This window comes from Podarcis cretensis (genome assembly GCF_951804945.1).
Source record: "Podarcis cretensis genome assembly, chromosome: 2".
Classification (NCBI taxonomy): domain Eukaryota; kingdom Metazoa; phylum Chordata; class Lepidosauria; order Squamata; family Lacertidae; genus Podarcis; species Podarcis cretensis.
Genome location: NC_137171.1, coordinates 7,363,528 through 7,386,715, shown reverse-complemented (window position 1 = coordinate 7,386,715; position 23,188 = coordinate 7,363,528). Strand labels below are relative to the sequence as shown.

Below are 23,188 nucleotides of genomic sequence, written 5' to 3'. Positions count from 1 at the left end.
CAAATGAATCACAGAGCTACACCTGAACATATTGTTCTACTTTGAGGCTCAGCCATGGGTGAGTCCAGAGGAGAAGGGAGTTTCACCATTGTGGGTCAACCACAAAGAACAGCTGAGTTGTCAACATGTACTTTCTCAACTGACTGACTAGATCTTGATGGGAGATAGGATCAGAGGAGCACATTGCCTCAGGCTAAATGTGAGCATCCAGTGATCTCTCCATTCTGTAACCTAAAGCTGACAACCAAGACAGGGAATTGACCAACCACCTGGTGGCCATCATACGTATTTGTTGGTGGGTTGAGTCCTCATTTGTTCAGGAATGTCACAACAGTCTTTATTACAAATTCACCATATTTGTAAGGTACACAAGTAAATCGGTCCCATATGTGTTTAAGTGAAGTCTGCCTTTTCAACAGAAGTGCTTTATTCATGCATGTTTGCAGAGATACTTCCATGCATTCTGCTTGAGTTGTTGCAGTTGTGATGCTGGACTGGAGAGAGGGTAGAGGAAGGGAGGTTGCTGTTGCTTCTCTTGTTTTTCGTTCATCATTTTCTCTGTAGCAATCTATGGTGCAGCTCTTCAGCTGGTGGAAACTGGTGTAACTCTCTGAAAGATTGGTAAAGGTAAAGGTAAAGGGACCCCTGACCATTAGGTCCAGTCGTGACCGACTCTGGGGTTGCATGCTCATCTCGCTCTATAGGCCGAGGGAGCCGGCGTTTGTCCGCAGACAGCTTCCGGGTCATGTGGGCAGCATGACTAAGCTACTTCTGGCGAACCAGAGCAGCACACGGAAACACCATTTACCTTCCCGCCAGAGCGGTCCCTATTTACCTACTTGCACTTTGATGTGCTTTTGAACTTCTAGGTTGGCAGGAGCAGGGACCGAGCAACGGGAGCTCACCCCGTCGTGGGGATTCGAACCGCCGACCTTCTGATCGGCAAGTCCTAGGCTCTGTGGTTTAAACCACAGCGCCACCCACGTCCCCAAAGATTAGTAACAGGGGCTTTAATGTTACACAATATCAAAAACATTGCCATATGTCATTCTAATGGGCTGTGCCGTGCAGTGCTGTTTTCTAACAATCAACATCTAGATTTCTCAGGTGGGGTCCAAGCAGGGCATACATCCTTCTCCTTCGTCAAACACTGCCATCAGGTGATCAGTGATATACTGCCTGTCTCTGCAAATGGAGGTGGTGCTTTTGGCTATCACATTCATAAAAAGGTAAAGGACCCCTGACAGTTAAGTCCAGTCACGAACGACTCTGGGGTTGCGGCGCTCATCTTGCTTTAGTGGCTGAGGAAGCCGGTGTTTGTCCGCAGGCAGCTTCCAGGTCATGTGGCCAGCATGACTAAGCCACTTCTGGTGAACCAGAGCAGCACACGGAAACGCCGTTTACTGTCCCACCAGAGCGGTACCTATTTATCTACTTGCACTTTGATGTGCTTTCGAACTGCTAGGTTGGCAGGAGCTAGGGCCGAGAAACGGGAGCTCACCCTGTCGCGGGGATTCAAACCGCTGACCTTCCGATCAGCAAGCCCAAGAGGCTCAGTGGTTTAGACCACAGCGCCACCCGCCTCCCAAATTCATACACCTGTGTTATTTATGCACTCACCTAATCCTCTTCATCAAAAGCCTTTTTCCACTAGTGCATTCCAGACATATTGCTTCAGTGTGTTAAAAGTTGCTCTCTCTAGGCTTGGTGCAGAGAATTGACACTGAAATTCTGCATAAAGTGAAATCATAGGTAACTTTTACGGTTTCTCCTTCAATAAAAATTGGATTATTTTTTTTAGTAGAACTTCAGAGGAGGAGCATCCCACACATCAGTCGGCATCTTGACCCTTGTTAGCCTAAAGGATCGTTATACTGTTCTTTGTCTTTGTTAAGATACTTTGAAATGTTCAGAAAACAGAAAATGGAAGTGCCTCAGACTTCCTGCTTTTCTACCAACCTTTTCTGTAATGTCCAAAGTCGGAACTTTTTGTGGCTTTGGGGATTGCAGGGGACTTATACTACCTGCTTCTAGCATACTACTTGACTATAAAAATGCCAGAAATCTCTAGTGGTGTTTTTCTACAAAAGAAGCTTGCTTTGTTTTTCTAAAAAGGGAACTCACCCTGCAAAAATTCCCTCACTCTGAGAAATAAGAGTGCAAAACAATAACACCTTCTGGCAATTATGAATTCCATCATTTCATGTTGCATACATCACAATCTCCACCTTGCCAAACCCGTATTTGTAAATTGCAATTATGGACTTAGCATATATGTAATTTATGTGCATGATTGCAGGCAAGGGTATGTGCCATCCCAGTCATTCTCTTTGGGTAAAATCCCAACCTCTTTCCCAAGAGTTCAGGATAGATTTGCTTGCCCCAAATAGGTTTACAGTCTGTATTAGGTAGGAAAGGATGCAGGTAGCGCTGTGGTCTAAACCACTGAGCTTAGGGCTTGCCGATCGGAAGGTCGGTGGTTCAAATCCCCGCAACAGGGTGAACTCCCATGGCTCGGACCCAGCTCCTGCCAACCTAGGAGTTTGAAAGCACGCCAGTGCAAGTAGATAAATAGGTACTGCTGTGGTGGGAAGGTAAATGGCGTTTCCGTGCACTCTAGTTTCTGTCATGGTGTCCCACTGTGCCAGAAGCTGGCCACATCACCTGGAAAGCTGTCTGTGGACAAACGCCGGCATCCTTGGCCTGAAAGTGAGATGAGCACCACAACCCCATAAATGTCTTTGACTGGACTTAACTGTCTAGGGGTCCTTTACCTTTTACCTAGACAAAGTAGGGATGGGTCAGGAGAAGAGGTTAGCATGAGAAAGAGTTTCAGTGATGTAGAGAATCCAGTGGTCCAGCATAGCTGCTTCCGACTTCAGGGCATCTTGTGGTATGGGTTGCATTTAATGTTCTTTCAAAACTGAGGGATTCCGGGAGTCCGAGGAAGGAGGAAGAAAGACAGTGTTTGGGGACCCCATGGGAGTGAGTTTACTTGTCTATTAAAAAAATATATATTTGCCCCTCTTCCACCTTACCTCACACCATAAGACATTTTTCTTAAAAACACATACATCATAAAATAACAACATTGACATGAGTCAAGATAAATAAATAAAGCACCGACTTAAACTGTCCGGGCAAAGGAAACATTTTTCACCTAGCACTAAATAAGAATGGCATCAGGTCTGACTCCCTGTGAAGGGAATCTCACAAACGAAGCAGGACAACTGAGAAGGCCTCATCTCCCCTTAAAGGTAAAGGTAAAGGTAAAGGTAAAAGTAAAGGGACCCCTGACCATTAGGTCCAGTCGTGACCGACTCTCGGGTTGCGGCGCTCATCTCGCTTTATTGGCCGAGAGAGCCGGCGTACAGTTTCCGGGTCATGTGGCCAGCATGACTAAGCTGCTTCTGGCAAACCAGAGCAGTGCACGGAAATGCTGTTTACCTTCCCGCCGGAGCGGTACCTATTTATCTACTTGCACTTTGACGTGCTTTTGAACTGCTAGGTGGGCAGGAGCAGGGACCGAGCAATGGGAGCTCACCCCGTCGCGGGGATTTGAACTGCCGACCTTCTGATCGGCAAGCCCTAGGCTTTGTGGTTTAACCCACAGCACCACCCACTTCCCTCATCTCCCCTTACCACCTAATGCCAGACTGCAAGGGTCAGGGAGAGCATGTCTTCTGAGACCAATCCCAATGACCGGACAGGATTGTGATGGAGCAAACAGCCATGTAGATACCTTGCTCCCAAGCCACATTCTCATTGTTGATAAGCTGAGGTCACTTTTGCAACAACACCAATACAGGACCATCAGGAAAGTATTATTTTAGTCATCAGTTTGAAGGGCTGTCAGAGGACTATCCATTGTTCGAAGAGTTGTCTAATCTTAAGTCCACTTTAAAGGTAAAGACCCATAAGAAGGGGGGACAGGGGCCTTGAAGTTGCCCATCACCAGTTATTTAGCAAGTGGGCAGCAGGCTGAGTAGACACACACAGGTCACCTGCTCATAGTCTTCCCCACTATGGTGAGACATGCTGTATTTCTACTCCCCCTAATTTGCATGCAAACTTTCAAGCAACTCAGCATCCTCTTTTGTGATGTGTGAGTGGATACCCTACAAGAATGTAGCCCAAATGCCCCAAATCTTGTCCAGATAAGGAGGCAGGATGACACAGATGAGGATATAAGGAGTTGCAGGAGAGGTAGGCAGCAAAGACATTTTTGGCTTGCTTACCTCCAAGTGACAATTTTCAAAAGAAATGTTAGAATGGACCTACGTGGTGCCATGGGCAGTGGTACCTGAGCAGAAGTCTTTGGTCAACCAAATAAGCACAAAGTGCCAGGATAATAGCATGTATGTCATTCCTTGTCTGAATGAACACATGCAAAAGTGTCATGGACCAGAAATAGATGGAGCTGTCCATCTGTAATTGTTACCTCTCCCTTGAGTGGTTGAAAGTTCCAGGAGTGTTCTCTTATGGGCAGTGGCATAGCGTGGGTAGCCAGCACCCAGATTCATGTGGAGGGGGGGGAGGGAGGGAGTACACATGCACAGTCAACTGCTTAATGGTGTCTGCATCACCCAGGAGATCACAGCTGCAGAGATAAGAAAAGAAGAGTAATTCTGTTGTCTGGAGAGGTCATTTCCTGGTTTGCATGGAGAAGCCGTTTTCAGTGGAGCCCAGTGACAGAACCATGCCGCTGTATTGAGGCAGCACTGGGTGTTGAAATTTTGTACCCCTAACAAGAGCCCCTGGGCTCCTCCAATGCTACACTGCTGCTTATAGGACTTAATTTCTTGCAGTGAATGAGAGCACTAGAGACTTATGGTTCCTTTGTAATATCTGCGGAAAGTTGATCAATCAAAAAAGCTTATGTTATAACTTTTTTTTTAAAGGGAGCATGCACTTTTTAAGGGAGTATGTGTTTTTAAAAGGCATGGGCATGGTCCCACCTTGCTGTATTGAAGAGCCTCCTTTGCTTATGCGTAAGCAAGCAGAGTATTTTGGGAGCATATTATTTTCAAAAAGCACCAGCGTGAGCTCTGCAGACCTCACCCTTGGGTTGTTTCATCTTGAACTAGCCTGAACTGAACTCCCAGCTCTCTTGTCTGACTTATTGTCTATGTAAATTCAAGCTGCTTCCAGCTGTCTCACTGGGTCCTCGCTAATATCTGACGCGCGTGTTATTACAAAGGCTGGAGAGAAAGTGGAAGGACCATTATGCTCCCATTGTTTACCATCAGCTGCAGGGTTTTGCAATAACATTGTTGTTGTTGTTGTTTAGTCATTTAGCTGTGTCTAGGTTTGTCATTGCTTTTCTCCCAAGGAGCAGGCGTCTTTTAATTTCGTGACGGCTGTCACCATCTGCAGTGATCATGCAACCCAAGAAAGTAAAATCTCTCAGTGCCTCCATTTCTTCCCCTTCTATTTGCCAGGAGGTGATGGGACCAGTCAGTGGCGTAGCGTGGGTTGTCAGCACCCGGGGCAAGGCAAGTAATTTGCGCCCCCTAACCCGTGGATTTGCACCCCCTAACCCGTGGATTTGCGCCCCCTAACCCTAACCCCCAGATGTTGCGCCCGGTGCGGCCGGTCCCCCCTGTACCCCCCACGCTACACCACTGGGACCAGTGGCCATGATCTTCGTTTTTTTGATGTTGAGCTTCAGACCATATTTTGCGCTCTCCTCTTTCACCCTCATTAAAAGGTTCTTTAATTCCTCCTCACTTTCTGCCATCAAGGTTGTGTCATCTGCATATCTGATAAGCTAATTCACAATAATCTGGAAAACCAAACCCATAACAGTGTATTTGTGACAAGGATTACTCCCAAGGAGATGAAGAGTTGTAGAGTTGGAAGGAACCATAAGGGTCATCTAGTCCAACCTCCTGCATTGCAGGAATCTTGTTGTCTGCCATGGGGCTCGAACCTTTGACCCTGGGATTAAGAGTCTCATGCTTTACCAACTGAGGGTTTTGCCACCTCAACTACTGCTACAGAAGCCTAAGAGGAGGTTGATTATGTAAATAAAGAAGACTTCTGTTCTTATTCTACAGTGAAGGGAAACAACTGATCGCAGGTCAAACAAGCAGAGCTGTAAACAGAGACCAGATCTTCTGGTTTATTGCATTCCAGAGCCTCTCCCGCTGTACCACACACTGTGTTTGTTATGTCCCTACAATACCTGGGAAAACATTCCGAGATCCAAACGCCTCTGCATCCACCCCTTCGCACAGGAAAACCCACAGTGGAAACTTGCAGCACCCAAATGGCTGTGCTTCCAACTCCAAGGAAAAGAAACAAGCACACTCCTATAAAATAAAAATGAACACTGGGTAAATAAGAGCAGCATGGGGCCGGGTATGGCACAGACCTGGGTGCACCATTCCCACATTTGGAGTTTACTTTGGAGGAAAGGGTAGTACAGTCTTCTGATATTTCTATAATTGGGTATTTACAGATCAAGAAGATATTAAAGGGAGTGCCGGGGCAAGCACAAAGGCAACACCATCATCATGGGTCCTCTTGGTCCTTGAAATGCAAAAATACTGGCTCGAGTGCACAGGAGAAAGATTCCTGGGGTGACTGCATTGTATTCTGTTTCCTTATTCTGCCAAAGTGATAACCAACAAAGGAGCGGTTGCCTAGAGTTCTGGCTCAAAACCCCTTGATCCCTCCTGTCAAGGAGCCTTGGAGTTGTATTCAGTGCTAATCCTACTCAGGGTAGATCTGCTCAAGTTAATAGACATGGCTAACTTGAGTCCATTAATTTCAATAGGTCTACTCTGAACAGAGGGACGCGGGTGGCACTGTGGGTTAAACCACAGAGCCTAGGACTTGCCAATCAGAAGGTTGGCAGTTTGAATCCCTGCGACGGGGTGAGCTCCCGTTGCTCGGTCCCAGCTCCTGCCAACCTAGCAGTTCGAAAGCACATCAAAGTACAAGTAGATAAATAGGTACTGATCCAGCGGGAAGGTAAACGGTGTTTCCGTGCACTGCTCTGATTCGCCAGAAGCAGCTTAGTCATGCTGGCCACATGACCTGGAAGCTGTACGCTGGCTCCCTTGGCCAATAAAGCGGGATGAGTGCCGCAACCCCAGAGTCGGTCAAGACTGGACCTAATGGTCAGGGGTCCCTTTACCTTTACCTTACTCTGAACAGAATTTAATAGGCTGCAACCCTCGATGTTTTTGCAAACAGAAAAGGATTGTGGAGAAAACATGGGTGATGGAATTGTGTGGGGAAACACATTGTTCCTGTCTGCATATTCTACTGAACTGAAATGAGAGATGAAGGGATTCCCCCAATTTCATTCCTTTATTATTCTCTGGGTTTGCTCTGCCCAACAATTCTTGCCTCTAATTAGGAGACTTTCTGAAATTAATTCTGGCATGGCAGCGCACACACAGGGGTGGCTTTTGAACCCTAAGATCTGGAGTTTCCACCATCCATGTTTTAGCTAAGCACATTAAAACTTGACACAAAAACGAACCCTGATGTATCTATCACACGTGTAGCTGCATCAACATGCTTTGTGAAGTCCTTTGCTGATGTCATGTACTCATGGGGGAACACTATTCTTCTTTGATCTCTCAGTGGTCTCTGAGACCATTTGCGATGGCAGGGGTGTTAACTTGAATAAAATATAGGGGGGCAAGTAAGCCCCACCTTGCATAATCGATCACATGATGTGGTGCATGCACACCATTTGAATGGCAATGGTCCTCAACTTTGGGGGGCAGCCCCCTCAAATATTTTATGGGGGGAGTGGGAAGGGACCATGACCCCTAGGAGTTGGCTCCTATGTGCCATGGTATCCCGCTGCACAGACTTGTTGAGATGGACATTTGGGAATAATGTTTTACAATGGTTCCAATCCTATTTCTGGGGCCAGTGTCAGAGAATAACATTGTGAGGCTATCTTTTGGTCCCTTGGCAGTTCTGTGGCAGGGTGGGAAGGCAACAGGGTATTATCTTGTCCCCTAGCAAACTCATTATCCAAGTGTGGATTCTTGTGTCACAAAATCCCACCATCCACTTCCGAGAGGGGAGATATCAGCAGGCTTGTGGGACCCCTAATGTGTTTTAAACAGCATTAAATGTGTTTTAAACAGCATTAAATGTGTTTTAAACAGCATTAAATGTGTTTTAAACAGCATTAAAAAAAAAACTATTTAGAAAAAACCCTACATGCCAAACCCACCACCTCTACTAGTCCAATAAGAATTAAGCATGCACACTTGACGCACAGTGCTGACTGATTTTTTTACTTAGGGAGAGCAGGCGGAGAACAGTGCAAATGGAGGATCCTGGAACTCTGATCAGGAGCAAGTCATATTGCATCGTTTTGTTTCAGGTACCATTTTTATTTTTAAAGATTCATTTGTCCTTTACAGGTAAACGAAAGACGTTGGTACTAGAGACTAGTCATCTTTTCCTGCTTGCGAGGCAGAGAAACCTCTTCAGAGGTGGTCAAAGCAGAATGACAACACTATACCACTATATATTATTGTCTAACCATCTGTGGTTCCTTTTCAAGCAAGGAAGTCTCCATTTTGTTGCCCATCTCTGGATATGCTTCTGGGAGGGGAGTTTCCTCTGTGGGTGTCATTAGCTTCTGTTTTCAGAATTTGCTGCACAGGTAATGATGGTTTTCCTCTTAGTTGAGACATCTAGAGTCCCGGAGGCCTGTACATCCATATATTAGAATCAATTATCTCTAATTACTGCCCTTGCTATCTTAATAGTAACCACACACACAGAATTTCCTTCTCTGCCATAGTTCAACTTGTGTGGAGGAATATCACACCCACCTTGTCCAGGGAGAAATGTCATTCCTGTGAAGAATCCAGCAGGGATCCACCTGGATAATCTCACAAATTGCCCTGGATAGACACCAGACCAGATTTTCCCCATGACAAATAATTAGCTAATAGACTTCTGCAACGGATATGGAGATAATGAAACTTGCAGAAGACAGGGCTATCATCAACAACTATCCATTGTAGTTAATGCAATCTCTTTATTTAAAAGCAATATTCCAGTGAATGCCAGATTCCATGGACAAAAAGTGAAGGAGGGGCATCAGTTTCATGGTATGCATGTGACCCTTCCCATGTGATGTTGCTGGCCAGGAATGAAAACAAAAAGATTTGTACAACCTTTGGTCTAATGCACCAGGGCTGTTTTTTTATCCTGGGGTTTCCAGTGTGGTGTTCATGGGAACAATGCTCTCTGGTACCCACAAGGCCTCTCACGCCTTTGCATCAGGCATTGAGGATGGACACCTTTGTTGAAGAAGGAAGCTGAAAGAGTGATGCTCTTCCCAACCTCCTCTTTCAGCTCTGTGGGTTTGTCAAGGCTCAGATTGGCACTTGAGAAGCTGCCAGGCAGGGATGTTGACTTGGAAGAGAGAATGAAATGTTAGAGAAATAAAGATGGGGTGGAGAGATGCAGTGATGAGAGAATGGTGTGCCAAAGAGAAAGAGAAAGTACATATAAAAGTTATGTAATATTATGGGTTTGCAGGCGGGTAAGAATCCTCTAAAATTCCTGGGTGCCAGTTTCTCCCCATAATTTCTGAAATTCGTTAATGTGGGGTTTGAAGCCAAGCCAGCTTCCTCAGGAGAATGGCTTAGAGAGGTGCTATCAAAGAACAAAGGCAGTGCCCTTATCCTGACGAAAGGTGAGACATTCAGCGTCAGACAAGGAGGAGTGTGATAGTTAGCAGAAGACAATAGCAAAGCTGAGAGGAGGTTGCCAGGATAATAGTGTGAGTGTGAGTGTGACTGCCAGCACAGGAAAATAAGGTGTCCTTATACAACAAAAATTTTGGGAGCACTGGTTTCTGAGAAGGAGGAGCAGGAAGTGGGCAGAACGCCATGCTATGAGAGGAGCAACCAGAGTCATTCTTGGGGTGTGATGCTCTCCATACTAAGGCCCAGGTGTTAATGTGTATAAAACAAACCATATCTCTTAAAGACACTAGTCTCCGCTGTGCCTTGGTTTCCCAATGGAAACACAACCCTGGTTAAGTGGCAACACGCATGGAATCTTGCTACTGATGGCAGAGATTGCAGAGGCCTACAACAATAATCTATGATCAAATCACAAATCACACCTGTCTCCACTGACTGAACTAGCCTGCTGCATTTGAAGATAGTGGTAGCACAAAAGCATGGATCCAAGGCCTTGATCCTTAGGATTCCTCATAACTTTTATGGGTCCCCACAAAACTACCATCAAATCATAGGCTTCTGCTGGTGGTTATGTTGCCATCCTATGTAAAACTATAAAGCTTCATGCCTTGGATCAATGTTTTTGTGTTGCTGGGGTTTTTACTGTGCAGTCCACCACTGTAAATCTTCATGCTCCCAGAGCTGGCTTTTACCCAGTGTCTGGATTTACGATGTCTCTCTCACACCAAGACATGGCAAGCTGGCAGGTTTATTACTCTTAGATTTATTTAGTAATTACACAGCAGTTTCAGTCTGAGCCCCCCTGGCTCAATCCTCCCCTGATGAGGCAGTTGGATCCACTGGTTGACACTGCCGACGCCAGCAGGATATCCTCCACCGGTTGCCCCACCTCCTGCTAGGCTGGCCTTGTGGCTTTACTCTACTCTTCTGCCTACTACGAGGAGACTCAGGGGCAGGATGCTGCCCCTCCTCCTCCTCTTGAGCCGAATCTAACAGCGGCTGTTCCTTTTTTCTTTTCTTTTTACTGTTGCAGTTAAATTTATTAACATTCACCTAAACTGATTTATCTCTATCGGCACGTTTGCACTTTTTCTTATCCATATTACTTTTGAATGCTAGATGTTTACATGCGCTCCAGTTTTGAGGCAGATTGTTCTATTTCATTTTCTTTCTTTTTTCTTGTTTTTTAAATAAAAAATTCTTTATTGAAATTCATTAAGTCATTACAAATTTAACTGCACACATACACATACATACAAAAAAATATTCTTAAATTAATTTAACATAAACTGTTAATTTAACCTTCTAATTCCACTTAGATATCTTAGATAACAGCGGCTGTTCCTCTGAATCAGACTCTGCCTGCTCTGTGCTGTTTTGAGGATATATAGCCTGCATTCCCGAATGGGTGGGGCTGGCATCACTCTCAATGTGGGAAGGAATCAACCAACCCTCTATTCCCCTCAGCCTGCCCCCCTTCTTCTCTGGAGTCTTTGCTGTTGCTTTGGGAAGGGATGTTCCTGACATTCAGGCCCTTTGGAAAGGAAAATATTGGAGTGCTCTTTCTGTGTGTATGCATGTGTGGACATATGTGCACTTTGCCTATTGAGAATGGGGGAAAATTGACCCTGGAAAGGGATAAGAGGAGCATTCAGAGACATGGTGCCCAAAAGGTTGGCAACCCTAACTGCAGCACAGCACTCTCTCAACAGTATAGTAAAAAGGTAAAGAGACGCCTGACCATTAGGTCCAGTCGTGACCGACTCTGGGGTTGCGGCGCTCATCTCACTTTATTGGCTGAGGGAGCCGGCGTACAGCTTCTGGGTCATGTGGCCAGCATGACTAAGTTGCTTCTGGAGAACCAGAGCAGCGCACGGAAACGCTGTTTACCTTCCTGCCAGAGCAGTACCTATTTATCTACTTGCACTTTGACGTGCTTTCGATCTGCTAGGTTGGCAGGAGCAGGGACTGAGCAACGGGAGCTCACCCCGTCACGGGAATTCAAACCGCCGACCTTCTGATCGGCAAGTCCTAGGCTCTGTGGTTTAACCCACAGCGCCACCCGCGTCCCATATCAACAGTATAGTACCACCACTGTAAAGCCGGTTATAATGCAGAGGACTAGAACAGTCTTGCAACATCTTCTACTTAGGCTCTGCAGTCATTACTCCATAGCAGCAGCGCTCAGGTGTGATCTTCAGGCTCCCCTGCCATAGCATTGAGACACTGCAGCTCCACCTACAGACACCACAAAATTAAAGGGACAAAGTTTGCCACTGAACACAGCCAAGGAGGTGGGCTCACCTGGGCCATAAATAGACAATGTTAGAGTACTTGCACATCCACTAGAGATCTGAAATTTGGTACGCATATCGAACAAGAACCTGCAATGGGTAGGACGAAATGGTGTCCCTCTCCAAAATGAAAGACTCAAAATGTACCCCAAAATGGTTGTCACCTCCAGGTCCCTGGGAGACCTGAAAAGACTCTGCTTATTCAGGATACAGAATTACAGCCTAAATAAATTATTTCTTACTTCATCTTCATTCCTTTCCCAGTCCCCTTTATTGCCTGTTATTTTTTTAAAATCCATTATCTTTTTTCTTTTATTCCTTTTAAAAACAAATCACGTTAGAAAGGATTCCCAAACCCTATAAATAAAGGAAAGGCTAAGACTGGCTGCTATCCAAGATGACTTATCTAACATACTGTATTTTCCCCAGCAGTTTTCCACAGCACTCTGGGGTCACATATCTGCTAGTCATCTATGGCTTTTAAGTTCATGTTAAAGTCTTGGCTTTCATTTCAAAAGGAAAACATTTGTTGTTATAGATGTGGAGGAAAGCTTGGAAACAGAGGAGAAGCATGCTTTAGCATTTCTGGACATGTATTTCTTAACCACATCCAACATATCGTTTATCACTTTCTTTTTATAATAATTTTTATTAGTTTTCCAATTTTAAAACAAAACAACAGCAACAACATAAAAACATCAACAAATACAAACAAACACACAAATATACATTCTTAACCTCATTTTCATAAGCCTCCTTTCTCGGACTTCCCCATACCTCACCCTTTTTGCATCCTTATTTTGCAGTTTTTCAGCAACCCTTTTAGCCAATTAAATTTAAATTTGTTATCTTTCTCAATTTCACCTTAAATCCTCAAACATTTTCAGCTGCAATTCTGCATCTTCCTTCCCCTTGACATTTTAGCACTCATCAATATTGTAACAGTTCTTAAGATAAGCTTTGAACTTCTTCCAGTCTTCCTCCACCGTCTCCTTCTCTTGGTCACGGACTCTGCCAGTCATTTCTGCCAGTCCCATAAAGTCAATCACTTTTGTCTGCCATTCTTCCAGTGTGGGAAGTTCTTGTGTCTTCCAATACTTTGCTAGAAGGATCCTTGCTGCTGTAGTGGCGTACATAAAAAAAGTCCTATCCTTCCTTGACACCAATTGGCCGACCATGCCCAAGAGAAATGCCTCTGGTTTCTTGTGAAAGGTACATTTAAGTACCTTCTTAATTTCATTATAGATCATTTCCCAAAAGGCTTTAATCTTTGGGCAGGTCCACCAAAGGTGAAAGAAGGTACCTTCAGTCTCATTACATTTCCAGCATTTATTATTGGGCAGATGATAAATCTTCGCAAGCTTGACTGGGGTCATGTACCACCTATAAATCATTTTCATAATATTTTCTCTTAAGGCATTACATGCCGTGAATTTAATACCGGTGGTCCATAACTGTTCCCAGTCAGCAAACATAATGTCATGACCAATGTCCTGTGCCCATTTAATCATGGCTGATTTAACTGTCTCATCTATTGTATTCCACTTCAGCAACAGATTATACATTCTTGATACATTCTTAGTATTGGGTTCTAACAATTCTGTTTCCAATTTCGATTTCTCCACCTGGAAGCCAGTTTTCCTGTCTTGTTTAAAGGTTTCCATTATTTGGTAGTAATGGAGCCAATCTCGTACCTTGGGCTTTAATTTCTCAAAACTCTGTAGTTTAAACTCACCGCTTTCTTGTTCTAAAATTTCAGAGTATTTTGGCCATTTGGATTCCATGTTAAGTTTCTTCACCTCCTTAGCCTCCATAGGTGATAACCACCTAGGAGTTTTATTTTCCAACAAATCCTTGTATCGAATCCAAACATTATATAATGCTTTCCTAACAATATGGTTTTTAAAACCCTTATGAACTTTAACCTTGTCATACCATAAATATGCATGCCAGCCAAACCTATTATCAAATCCTTCCAAGTCCAGAATATCTGCATTCTCAAGAAGTAGCCAATCTTTCAACCAGCAGAAAGCTGCCGATTCATAGTACAGTCTCAAATCCGGCAGGGCAAACCCCCCTCTTTCTTTTGCATCAGTAAGTATCTTAAATTTTATTCTGGGCTTTTTGCCCTGCCAGATAAATTTAGATATATCTTTCTGCCACTTCTTGAAACAATCTAGTTTATCCACAATTTGTAATGTCTGAAACAAAAATAACATTCTAGGCAATACATTCATTTTGATCACTGCAATTCGGCCTAACAAGGAAAGTTTCAGATTCAACCATATTTCTAGATCTTTCTTTACCTCTGTCCAGCATTTATCATAATTGTCTTTAAATAAATTCACATTTTTAGATGTCATGTTAATCCCCAAATATTTTACTTTCTTTGCCACCATTAACCCAGTTTCGTTTTGGAATCTCTCTCTTTCAACATTTGTTAAGTTTTTTTCCAGAACTTTAGTTTTTTGTTTGTTCAACTTGAATCCTGCCACCTGACCAAAGAATTGAATTAACTCTAAAACTCTTTTTGTACTAGTGTCTGGCTCTTGTAAAGTCAATACTAGGTCATCTGCAAATGCCTTCAATTTATAGTGTTTAGCTCCGACCTGAACTCCTTTTACCAGCTGGTCCCCCCTAATCATGTTCAACAAAACCTCCAGGACTGATATAAAAAGTAATGGGGATATCGGGCACCCCTGCCGTGTCCCTTTTTCTATGGAAAGTTCATCAGTAACCACGTTATTTACAATTAGCTTAGCCTTTTGTTCAGAATATATTACACTTATACCATTTTCAAACCTTTGACCTACCCCCATCCCATGGAGATTCTTCTTCATGAACTTCCAAGAGATATTATCAAAGGCTTTCTCCGCGTCCACAAAGATTAGGACTGCCTTCATATTAATATTTACAGTTAGCAGTTCCATAATGTCAATTATGTTCCTTACATTATCTGATAAGTGTCTTCCTGGGAGAAAGCCTGCCTGGTCCTTATGAAGCTCTTCCATTAACACCCTCTTCAGTCTTTTTGCTAAAATGTCAGCAAATATTTTGTAATCCACATTAAGTAATGATATAGGGCGGTAGTTCTTGATCTGGTTTTTTTCAGTTTCAGTCTTTGGTATAAGTGTGATGAAAGCTTCTTTCCACGATTCAGGTGCCTTTTTCCCCTCTAATATTTCATTACAAACCTCGTTAAGCGGCTGTATTAACCATTCTTTCAATGCTTTATAATATCTGGAGGTTAGTCCATCTGGTCCTGGAGATTTCCCTAGTTGCATGTTTTGAATGGCACATATCGTTTATCACTTTCTGCACACAACTTTGAATAGATATTTGGCAGGGATTGTAAGTGTTCGAGTGTCCACAGAATTTTGTCTGGAGAAGGCCCTCTGCCTGGTTCCCTGTAACCTCACTTCTCACAGTGAGGAAGCTGGAGGTTCGGCTTCTGACAGTCATTCGAAAACTGGAACACTCATTTCCAGTTTTTGATCGTTCAGGAGCCGAAACGTACGAGTTTCAAGGCGTTCGGCTTCTGAGGTTCCACTGTATTGTGATGCAGCACCATGAATCCTCCAATGGGGGCTGTGCAATGACAGTCTTAGATTTCTATGTACAGTGGTACCTCTGGTTGCGAACACGATCCGTTCTGGAGCCCCGTTCGCAATCTGAAAGGAATGCAACCCGTGTCTGAGCATGCGCGGGTCGTGATTTGCCACTTCTGCGCATGCGCGTGACGTCATTTTGCACATTTGCACATGTGCGAGCGGCGAAACTCAGAAGTAACCCTTTCTGGGACTTTCGGGTCACCACGGAACGCAACCTGAAAAGACGTAACCTGAACCGAACGTAACAAGAGGTATGACTGTGTATAAGAATGAAACTTTTGCTAACTCCAGGGCAAAATTGGCAGTGAGCTGTGTCAAGCAGACACTAGCTTGGAAGTTGCAGGGCCAATAAGGCAATTTAAATAACGAGGGGAAGGCCACTCTCCCTCAGCCCACGTCCTAACTTCTTTCATTGGCTCTGTGACCCCCAAACTAGAGTCATATTGGCTGTCACTCTCATTTTGGGGTAAGATAATTTTAAAACCTAAAATGGTGGGCAGCCAGAGCATTCAGTTCCTCACATGTGACTCCTGCTGCACTGTGGTGGCGGCGTGGTATCTTTGGGGCACTTAGGGGGAAAGTTGGCCTAAGATGGATGCTCTGGGTTGCATGCGCACTGAATCTTTACTCTCTAGTCTTGCCCTAGAGCTAAAGAGGGGAGAGACGGAGGGAGGTCATGCCTACACCAGACATTTGCCTCAAAATATCCTGGAAAGTAGAGTCTGTGAAGGATGTTGGGAACTGTAGTTCTGGCGGCTGTCTTCTAATACGCTCAGCATGCATAACAAACTACAGTTCCCAGAATTCTTTAGTGTTAGCCATGACTGTTTAAGTTCTATAAGAGTGCTTTAAATGTATGTTGTGGGTGTGACAAAGGAAATAAATGGTTTCGAAAGAGACTGTGCCTATTTGGTATGACTCCTGCATAGTGTTGCCTGAGTCATGAATGAAAATTGCATAGAACAGTCCTTTACAAAGTTTGGTGCCTTCAGGGAACATTTTCTACACCAACTGGTCTGCCATTAACCTTTCAGTGTCTGCTATTGAACCTGTCAGTGTTGCAGAGGATTCTGGGACATATTTTAAGGTACACACTCAGTGCATGCCTGGCACGGTCTAGGCATGTGGGGCTTCACAAGTGATCCATGTGAAGTGAAAACAAGGCCTCAGGCACACCCTTTTCTCATTTCCATACCGTCCAACATTTCTCCTGTGAAAATAGGGACATCCCATTCCATAATGATAATTTTACTATTTATACCCTACACATCTGACTGGGTTGCCCCAGCTACTCTGGACAGCTTCCAGCACAAATAAAAATGTACTAAAACATTAAACATTTTTTAAAAACTTCCCTATACAGGACTACCTTCAGATGGCTCAGGGCCGGATAATTCCATACTCTCCAACATTTCTCCAATGAAAACAGGGACATCCTAAGGAAAAGTGGGACATTCCAGGATCAAATCAGAAACCAGGAAAGCTTCGCTAAATCAGAAATGTCCCTGGAAAATAGGGACATTTGGAGTGTCTGCATTTCAGAGGGATACGTCATAGTATGGAAAAGCTATCTATCTACAGATGATTATCTGCTATTACTGGGCTTCTCATTGAGGAACCCTGGACCTATGATAAGCTTTCAGAGTTCCCCTTAAGAGGTGTGGTTCTGAGACACAGGAATTTCTCTAGCTAAAGGCCTTGTTACTGGTTAATCACAGGAGTATCTTGGAGTGTTTGCTCATGTATGGCCAATAGAAAATCTTCAGTGACTTTCTGCCATAAACCAAGGGCTAAGCAATATGCCTTGTTTTTACAAGGTTGTAATCTTTGAGCATTGTTGCAGATGACGCTTGGCTATTTCACCGTTGGACACTGATTTACTACCAACAGTTTTTGCTCAGGCACCTTCCTTTCTTTGTTCTCAACACCTTACACTGCCTTTCTTAGGGAAAACACAATATAACAAAGCAGGTGTGCAAAGAAGCTTAGGGATTTAGCACATGCCAAAGGGCTACACCTACTGCCTAACCAGATTTTGCCCCCAGATAAAACTCTTGTTTTGCAGTGGAGCATAACAAAATTTGGGCTGTTTTGAATTGAGCTGTGTTAATGCAGAGAGCTGCAGGGACCAGACTTCAGCTTGCATGCCTTGGTGTTTTCTTTACCCAAAGTTGTATTCCTGCTCCTGTTTTCTTCCATCATCTCCTCCCAGAACCTTATGTTCATGGAAGGAAGGTAAAGGTAAAGGTAAAGGACCCCTGGACATTTAAGTCCAGTCAAAGGCGACTATAAGGTTACAGAGCTCATTTTACTTTCAGGCTGAGGGAGCTGGCGTTTGTCCACAGAAAGCTTTCCGGGTCATGTGGCCAGCAGGACTAAACCACTTCTGGTGCAACGGAACACAGTGACAGAAACCAGAGCAGACAGAAACGCCGTTTACCTTCCCACCACAGCAGTACCTATTTATCTACTTGCGCTGGTGTACTTTCGAACTGCTAGGTTGGCAGGAGCTGGGACAGAGCAACGGGAGCTCACCCCGTTGCGGGGATTCGAACCGTCAACCTTCCGATTGGCAAGCCCAAGAGGCTCAGTGATTTAGACCACAGGGCCACCCACATCCCTAAGAAGGAACTAGGACTACAGAGGCACCAGGGGGATTTGGGGAAATGACTTTGTACCTGTGACGTTGCAACATCCCAATGTCATGAACGTGATATCAGGACACCAGGAGGAGCTCGGGGTGGAGCTGAACATGACGGCCACATGGCTCAATGGCCAGCAACCACTGGAAGCATGCCAAGCTTGGCTCCACACTATGGCTCTTTGCTTTTAGGACATTGGGGACCACTGGCCCCTATCCCAAAAATATGGGGGGGGGGGCAAAAGGACATGGTCCCTGGGAGACAGTGCCGCTGCTCGGTTATGTATGAAGATACCACACTGTGGGGGAAAGCACACCTTTGCAAAAGACGTTCAAAAGGCTGCTCCTGTAGCTTTGACATCTTATCTAAGTAAGCATTACTCTCTGTCTTGCAGGAGGAAGAGGCCTACAAGGTCACATCTGTGGGGTGCTCTACTGCACAGCCGAGTTACCATGGCTTCTAAACAACACAGAGAAACATTGCTTCTGATAATGGCATTGGCCTGAGACTTCCCAGGGCAAATTCCTGTCTGATTTTTTAACCTACCCAAGTGAGACTGGCTTGATTTATGAGAGGAACGCATCGCTACCACATTCCACCTAAAGCAGGCACACATCAGCTCGACATGTCTCCAGATGGTCACTGTTTTGTGGGTGGGATTCAAGCTTATACCTGAAAGTTAGGTTTGCACAGTTAAAATAGATTATAGGGCTCATTTGAAAAGAGCTATTTTTGCGGTTTGGAAAGTGACAGGGAAATGCATTGAAAAGTATGGAATAAACAAACAGGAAGGCTTGTGAATTTCTGCACAAGCAAATTGGGATGAATGCAGACAAATGCTCGTTGTCATATAACCTCCCCAGAAACAAATCAGAATGAATGCACAATAAAGACCAGGTATAATCTCATCTCCGCCTGCGCGATGGTCAAGTAAATCAAGATGACTACTCAATAAACAGGTCATCTGGAGGCAGGAGCGGAGGAAGGGGGTGTGATGGGGGTGGGCTGCCTCCCCGGTGTCTTCGCTGAGGGGGGTGACACTTGGCGCGCCACTCGCCCGCGACTCCCAAGCCTACCCTGAGCCGTCTGGGTAAGGGGGGAGCTGCGCCGCTTTGCCAGTGGCATCCCTCCCTCCCCCTTGGTTTTGACAGCTCAGGGGAGGCCTGGGAGTCACGGGTGGGTGACGCACCAAATGTCCGCCATTGGTGGCTCACTCCGCCCCTGGCTGCAGGGCACATGCACTGCTCTGCACCTAGCAGGTACTCCGTGCCTGGGAGGGCACCCTCCATGCCCCACGCCCTTTGGGAGCGCGCTCCGCCCTGGGCAGTGCGGGCAAATGCTCTGCCACTGTCTGGAAGGACCCTTACCAAGGCAAAGGCAAGCCATGAGACGTATGTGTGGAAAAATTGCAGCATTTGAGACTTCTTCATTTAGATAAAAGGTGTGTAAGAGGTGACATGATGATGGAAGTTTATAGAAAGTAAATGGAGAAAAGTTTCTCTCTCAACGCTCAAATTTGTGAACATCCCATCAAGTAAAATGTTGGAAGCTTCAGGACAAATAGAAAGCACGTCTTCATATAGCACATAGTTAAGCTATGCGGCCACCCCCACAAGGAGCAGTGATGGCACAAACTTGGGTGTCTTTTAGAGAGGATCAGACAAATTCATAGAGGATGATCAATAGCTACAAACCATGATGGCTATGCTCTGCTTCCATGGTTGGGGGTATTAATGCTTCTGAATCCTAGTTTCTCGAAAATACAGGAGAGGAGAATGTTCTTGTGCCCAGGTTCTGTTTGCCACAGGCATCTGGTCAGCCACTGTGAGAAATAATAATAAAAATAATAATAGTTGTTCTTGTTGTTTAGTCGTGTCCGACTCTTCGTGACCCCATGGACCAGAGCACGCCAGGCACTCCTGCCTTCCACTGCCTCCCGCAGTTTGGTCAGACTCATGTTTGTAGCTTTGAGAACACTGTCCCACCATCTCGTCCTCTGTCGTCCCCTTCTCCTTGTGCTCTCCATCTTTCCCAACATCAGGGTCTTTTCCAGGGAGTCTTCTCTTCTCATGAGGTGGCCAAAGTATTGGAGTCTCAGCTTCAGGATCTGTCCTTCCAGTGAGCACTCAGGGCTGATTTCCTTAAGAATGGATAGGTTTGATCTTCTAGCAGTCCATGGGACTCTCAAGAGTCTCCTCCAGCGCCATAATTCAAAAGCATCAGTTCTTTGTCGATCAGCCTTCTTTATGGTCCAGCTCTCACTTCCATACATCACTACTGGGAAAACCATAGCTTGAACTATACGGACCTTTGTTGGCAAGGTGATGTCTCTGCTTTTTAAGATGCTGTCTAGGTTTGTCATTGCTTTTCTCCCAAGAAGCAGGTGTCTTTTAATTTCGTGGCTGCTGTCATCATCTGCAGTGATCATTGAGCCCAAGAAAGTAAAATCTCTCACTGCCTCTGTAATGGTTCTAGGGGGTTGCTCGTGCATAAGTTGGCGTCACACCTGGCTGGGTTACTTGGGTGAACCCTTTCTGTCCGGACAGCCACCCATCCGTGGCTGTCTCAATCGCTGGCAGAATCCGTCAGTGGGCGTTTCTTGAACTTCTTCCAGCAAAGAAGTTCTTTGACGCCCAGTCTCCTCCTACTCTCCCTGCGTGGAAGTCTTCTGCGCAGGGAGGGTGTGGGCAGCGGAGGACCCGTGCTCTCCCCACTGGTCTCTGGCGAGGAGTCCTGGAGCCTTCTCTCCGATTCCCCCATCTGCCCCCCTCCTCCACTGGTGCTACGCTGATTTCCTTCCCCAGCGGATGGGCTGCCTCTCTCCCTACTGGGACCCTCTCCGGCATCCCTCTGGAGCCTTCCCTCCGCCTCTGGCTCCGATGGCAGTTCCCTGACAGCCTCCATCATCATCATCATCATCATAACTCAAATCATAGAATCCTATAGTTCAAAGGGACTCTGAGGATCATGTAGTCCAGCCTCGTGCAATGCAGGGATATGCAGCTTTCCCTTACGGGGATCAAACCTGAAACCTTGGCACTATCAGCACCACGCTCCAAACAACTGAGCTATCCTTGTCAAATCAGCCAGCTCTAGAGTTTTCTTTAAATAGTTTGCCCTTGGAATTTCATATAACTTCCATCGTAGCACATAATGATGTCCCTTGGCACACGAGGGGGTGGGAAAGGACCTCTGCAAGATGAGGGGAAGGGTTAAACATGGTCCCACAACTCCTTTGCTTAAAAGCACAGAAACAAAGACTTGTATCAAAAGAAGCTGGCAACCCTAAGTGCATCAAAATTCCCCCTTGTCCCATTTTTACAGTCTAAGGACTCATCCATATTTCCGCTTATCTTCTGCTTAGAAATCATGAGCCCAAGTGCTTTTCCACTTGACCTGTGCTTTCTAGTCGTGGGTCCAAGAAGTTCTGCCTTTGTTCCACTGCTTTCTCCAAAAAAAATCTGTTCTTTAGTGCTACATCGGAACAAACGACAATCCACAGAACACCCACTTGCTGTTTATTCTGATTAAACGCTAAAGATTGGAATCTTTGGGGGAAGCCACATGATTTAAATGTGTATTGGATGTCCTTCAAATGTATGACATGAATCTGCCCTAATAACACAAAGTGAGAAGTTTGAGCTCATGGTGGTGATTACTGTATTATTAGAGTGATCATCTGCAGAAATCGTGCTCTGGCGGCACGGCGGCAGCAGGAGGCCCCATTAGCTAAAGTGGTGCTTCAGGTTAAGGACAGTTTCAGGTTAAGTACAGACCTCTGGAACGAATTAAGTACTTAACCTGAGGTACCACTGTACAGCTTGGAGGTTGGGACACTTATTTACATGTTGCAAATGGGAGATCTGGGACACATTTCTGGGATGTAAGCCTCAGAAAGTCTCCTGCAGGCTGAAAGCCCAGACATGAAAGGATGCAAGGCCCCCAGTTCAGCTGCACTAGAGCAGTTTGTTTGTTCCTCCTGTCTCAGTGTAGATCAGATACAAAGAGCTTCATTGTTCATGTTGGCTCTCACAGTCAGTGTACTACAGTAGACCGGGTGTTTACATTTGGGGATCTAAGTTCCAGTCTGACTTGGTGGAAAAGTGAAAATCTCTCAGCCTAGCCTGCAGCCATCAAAATGAAATAAAGAGATATTGACACCTGCCCATGGGATATAATAATAATAATAATAATAATAATAATAATAATAATACTAATAATAATAATAATAATTTATTTATACCCCGCCCTTCCCGGTTCAGAAAACCAGGCTCAGGGCAGCTAACAACAAATTTAAAACACTTAATTGATGCAACAAAAACAGCATAAAATACAGTATAAAACGTGAATAACAATAAATTCGGAATTCAAAAATCAATTTAGGGGGGAAATCCATCCCATAAACATTAGATGATCACCAGGGCTAGCTGGTTAAATTAGTCCTATTTGGGCCAGCGAGGAGACCAGGGGAGAATTAGCTGTGGGATCCCAGAGCGGGTAATCTTCATAAAAAGGGGAGGCGAGGGAAGGAAGGGTAATAAAAGATCAGGCTAAGTTCAAACTGAAAGCCAGGTGGAATAGCTCTTTCTTACAGGCCCAGCGGAAGGAAGTTAAATCCTGCAGGGCCCTGGTCTTGTGGGACAGAGCATTCCACCAGGTTGGACCCATCACTGAGAAGGCCCTGGCCCTGGTGGATGATAATCTGACTTCTTTAGTAACAACATCCAAATGGTTAACTGTGAAGACGGTAGATAAAAGAGTTGATGAGCTAAAGAAAACCCACCCTGGCTGTGATGCCACATGTACTCAGATTGCACCTATTGTCGCCCCATGTGTGCAAATTATCACTTATTTTTTACTTGGCTGCTTTCTAATATTCCCAGCTAGACAAGGTACTGTTAGCACCTTGTCTTGGGTCAGTTGCTTGCTCTTTTTCAGGC

General features: G+C 45.0%; 1 long non-coding RNA gene across 1 annotated transcript in view; it reads left to right on the top strand.

Moving 5' to 3' along the window:
• The window catches only part of LOC307210795, a 58,485-nt gene extending 39,725 nt beyond the window's left edge, over window positions 1-18,760 (top strand). The window contains exon 2 of the long non-coding RNA XR_013836122.1: window positions 18,643-18,760. This is a non-coding gene — a long non-coding RNA (uncharacterized lncRNA). The remainder of the gene's footprint in view (window positions 1-18,642) is intronic.
• Window positions 18,761-23,188: the final 4,428 nt, after the last annotated feature.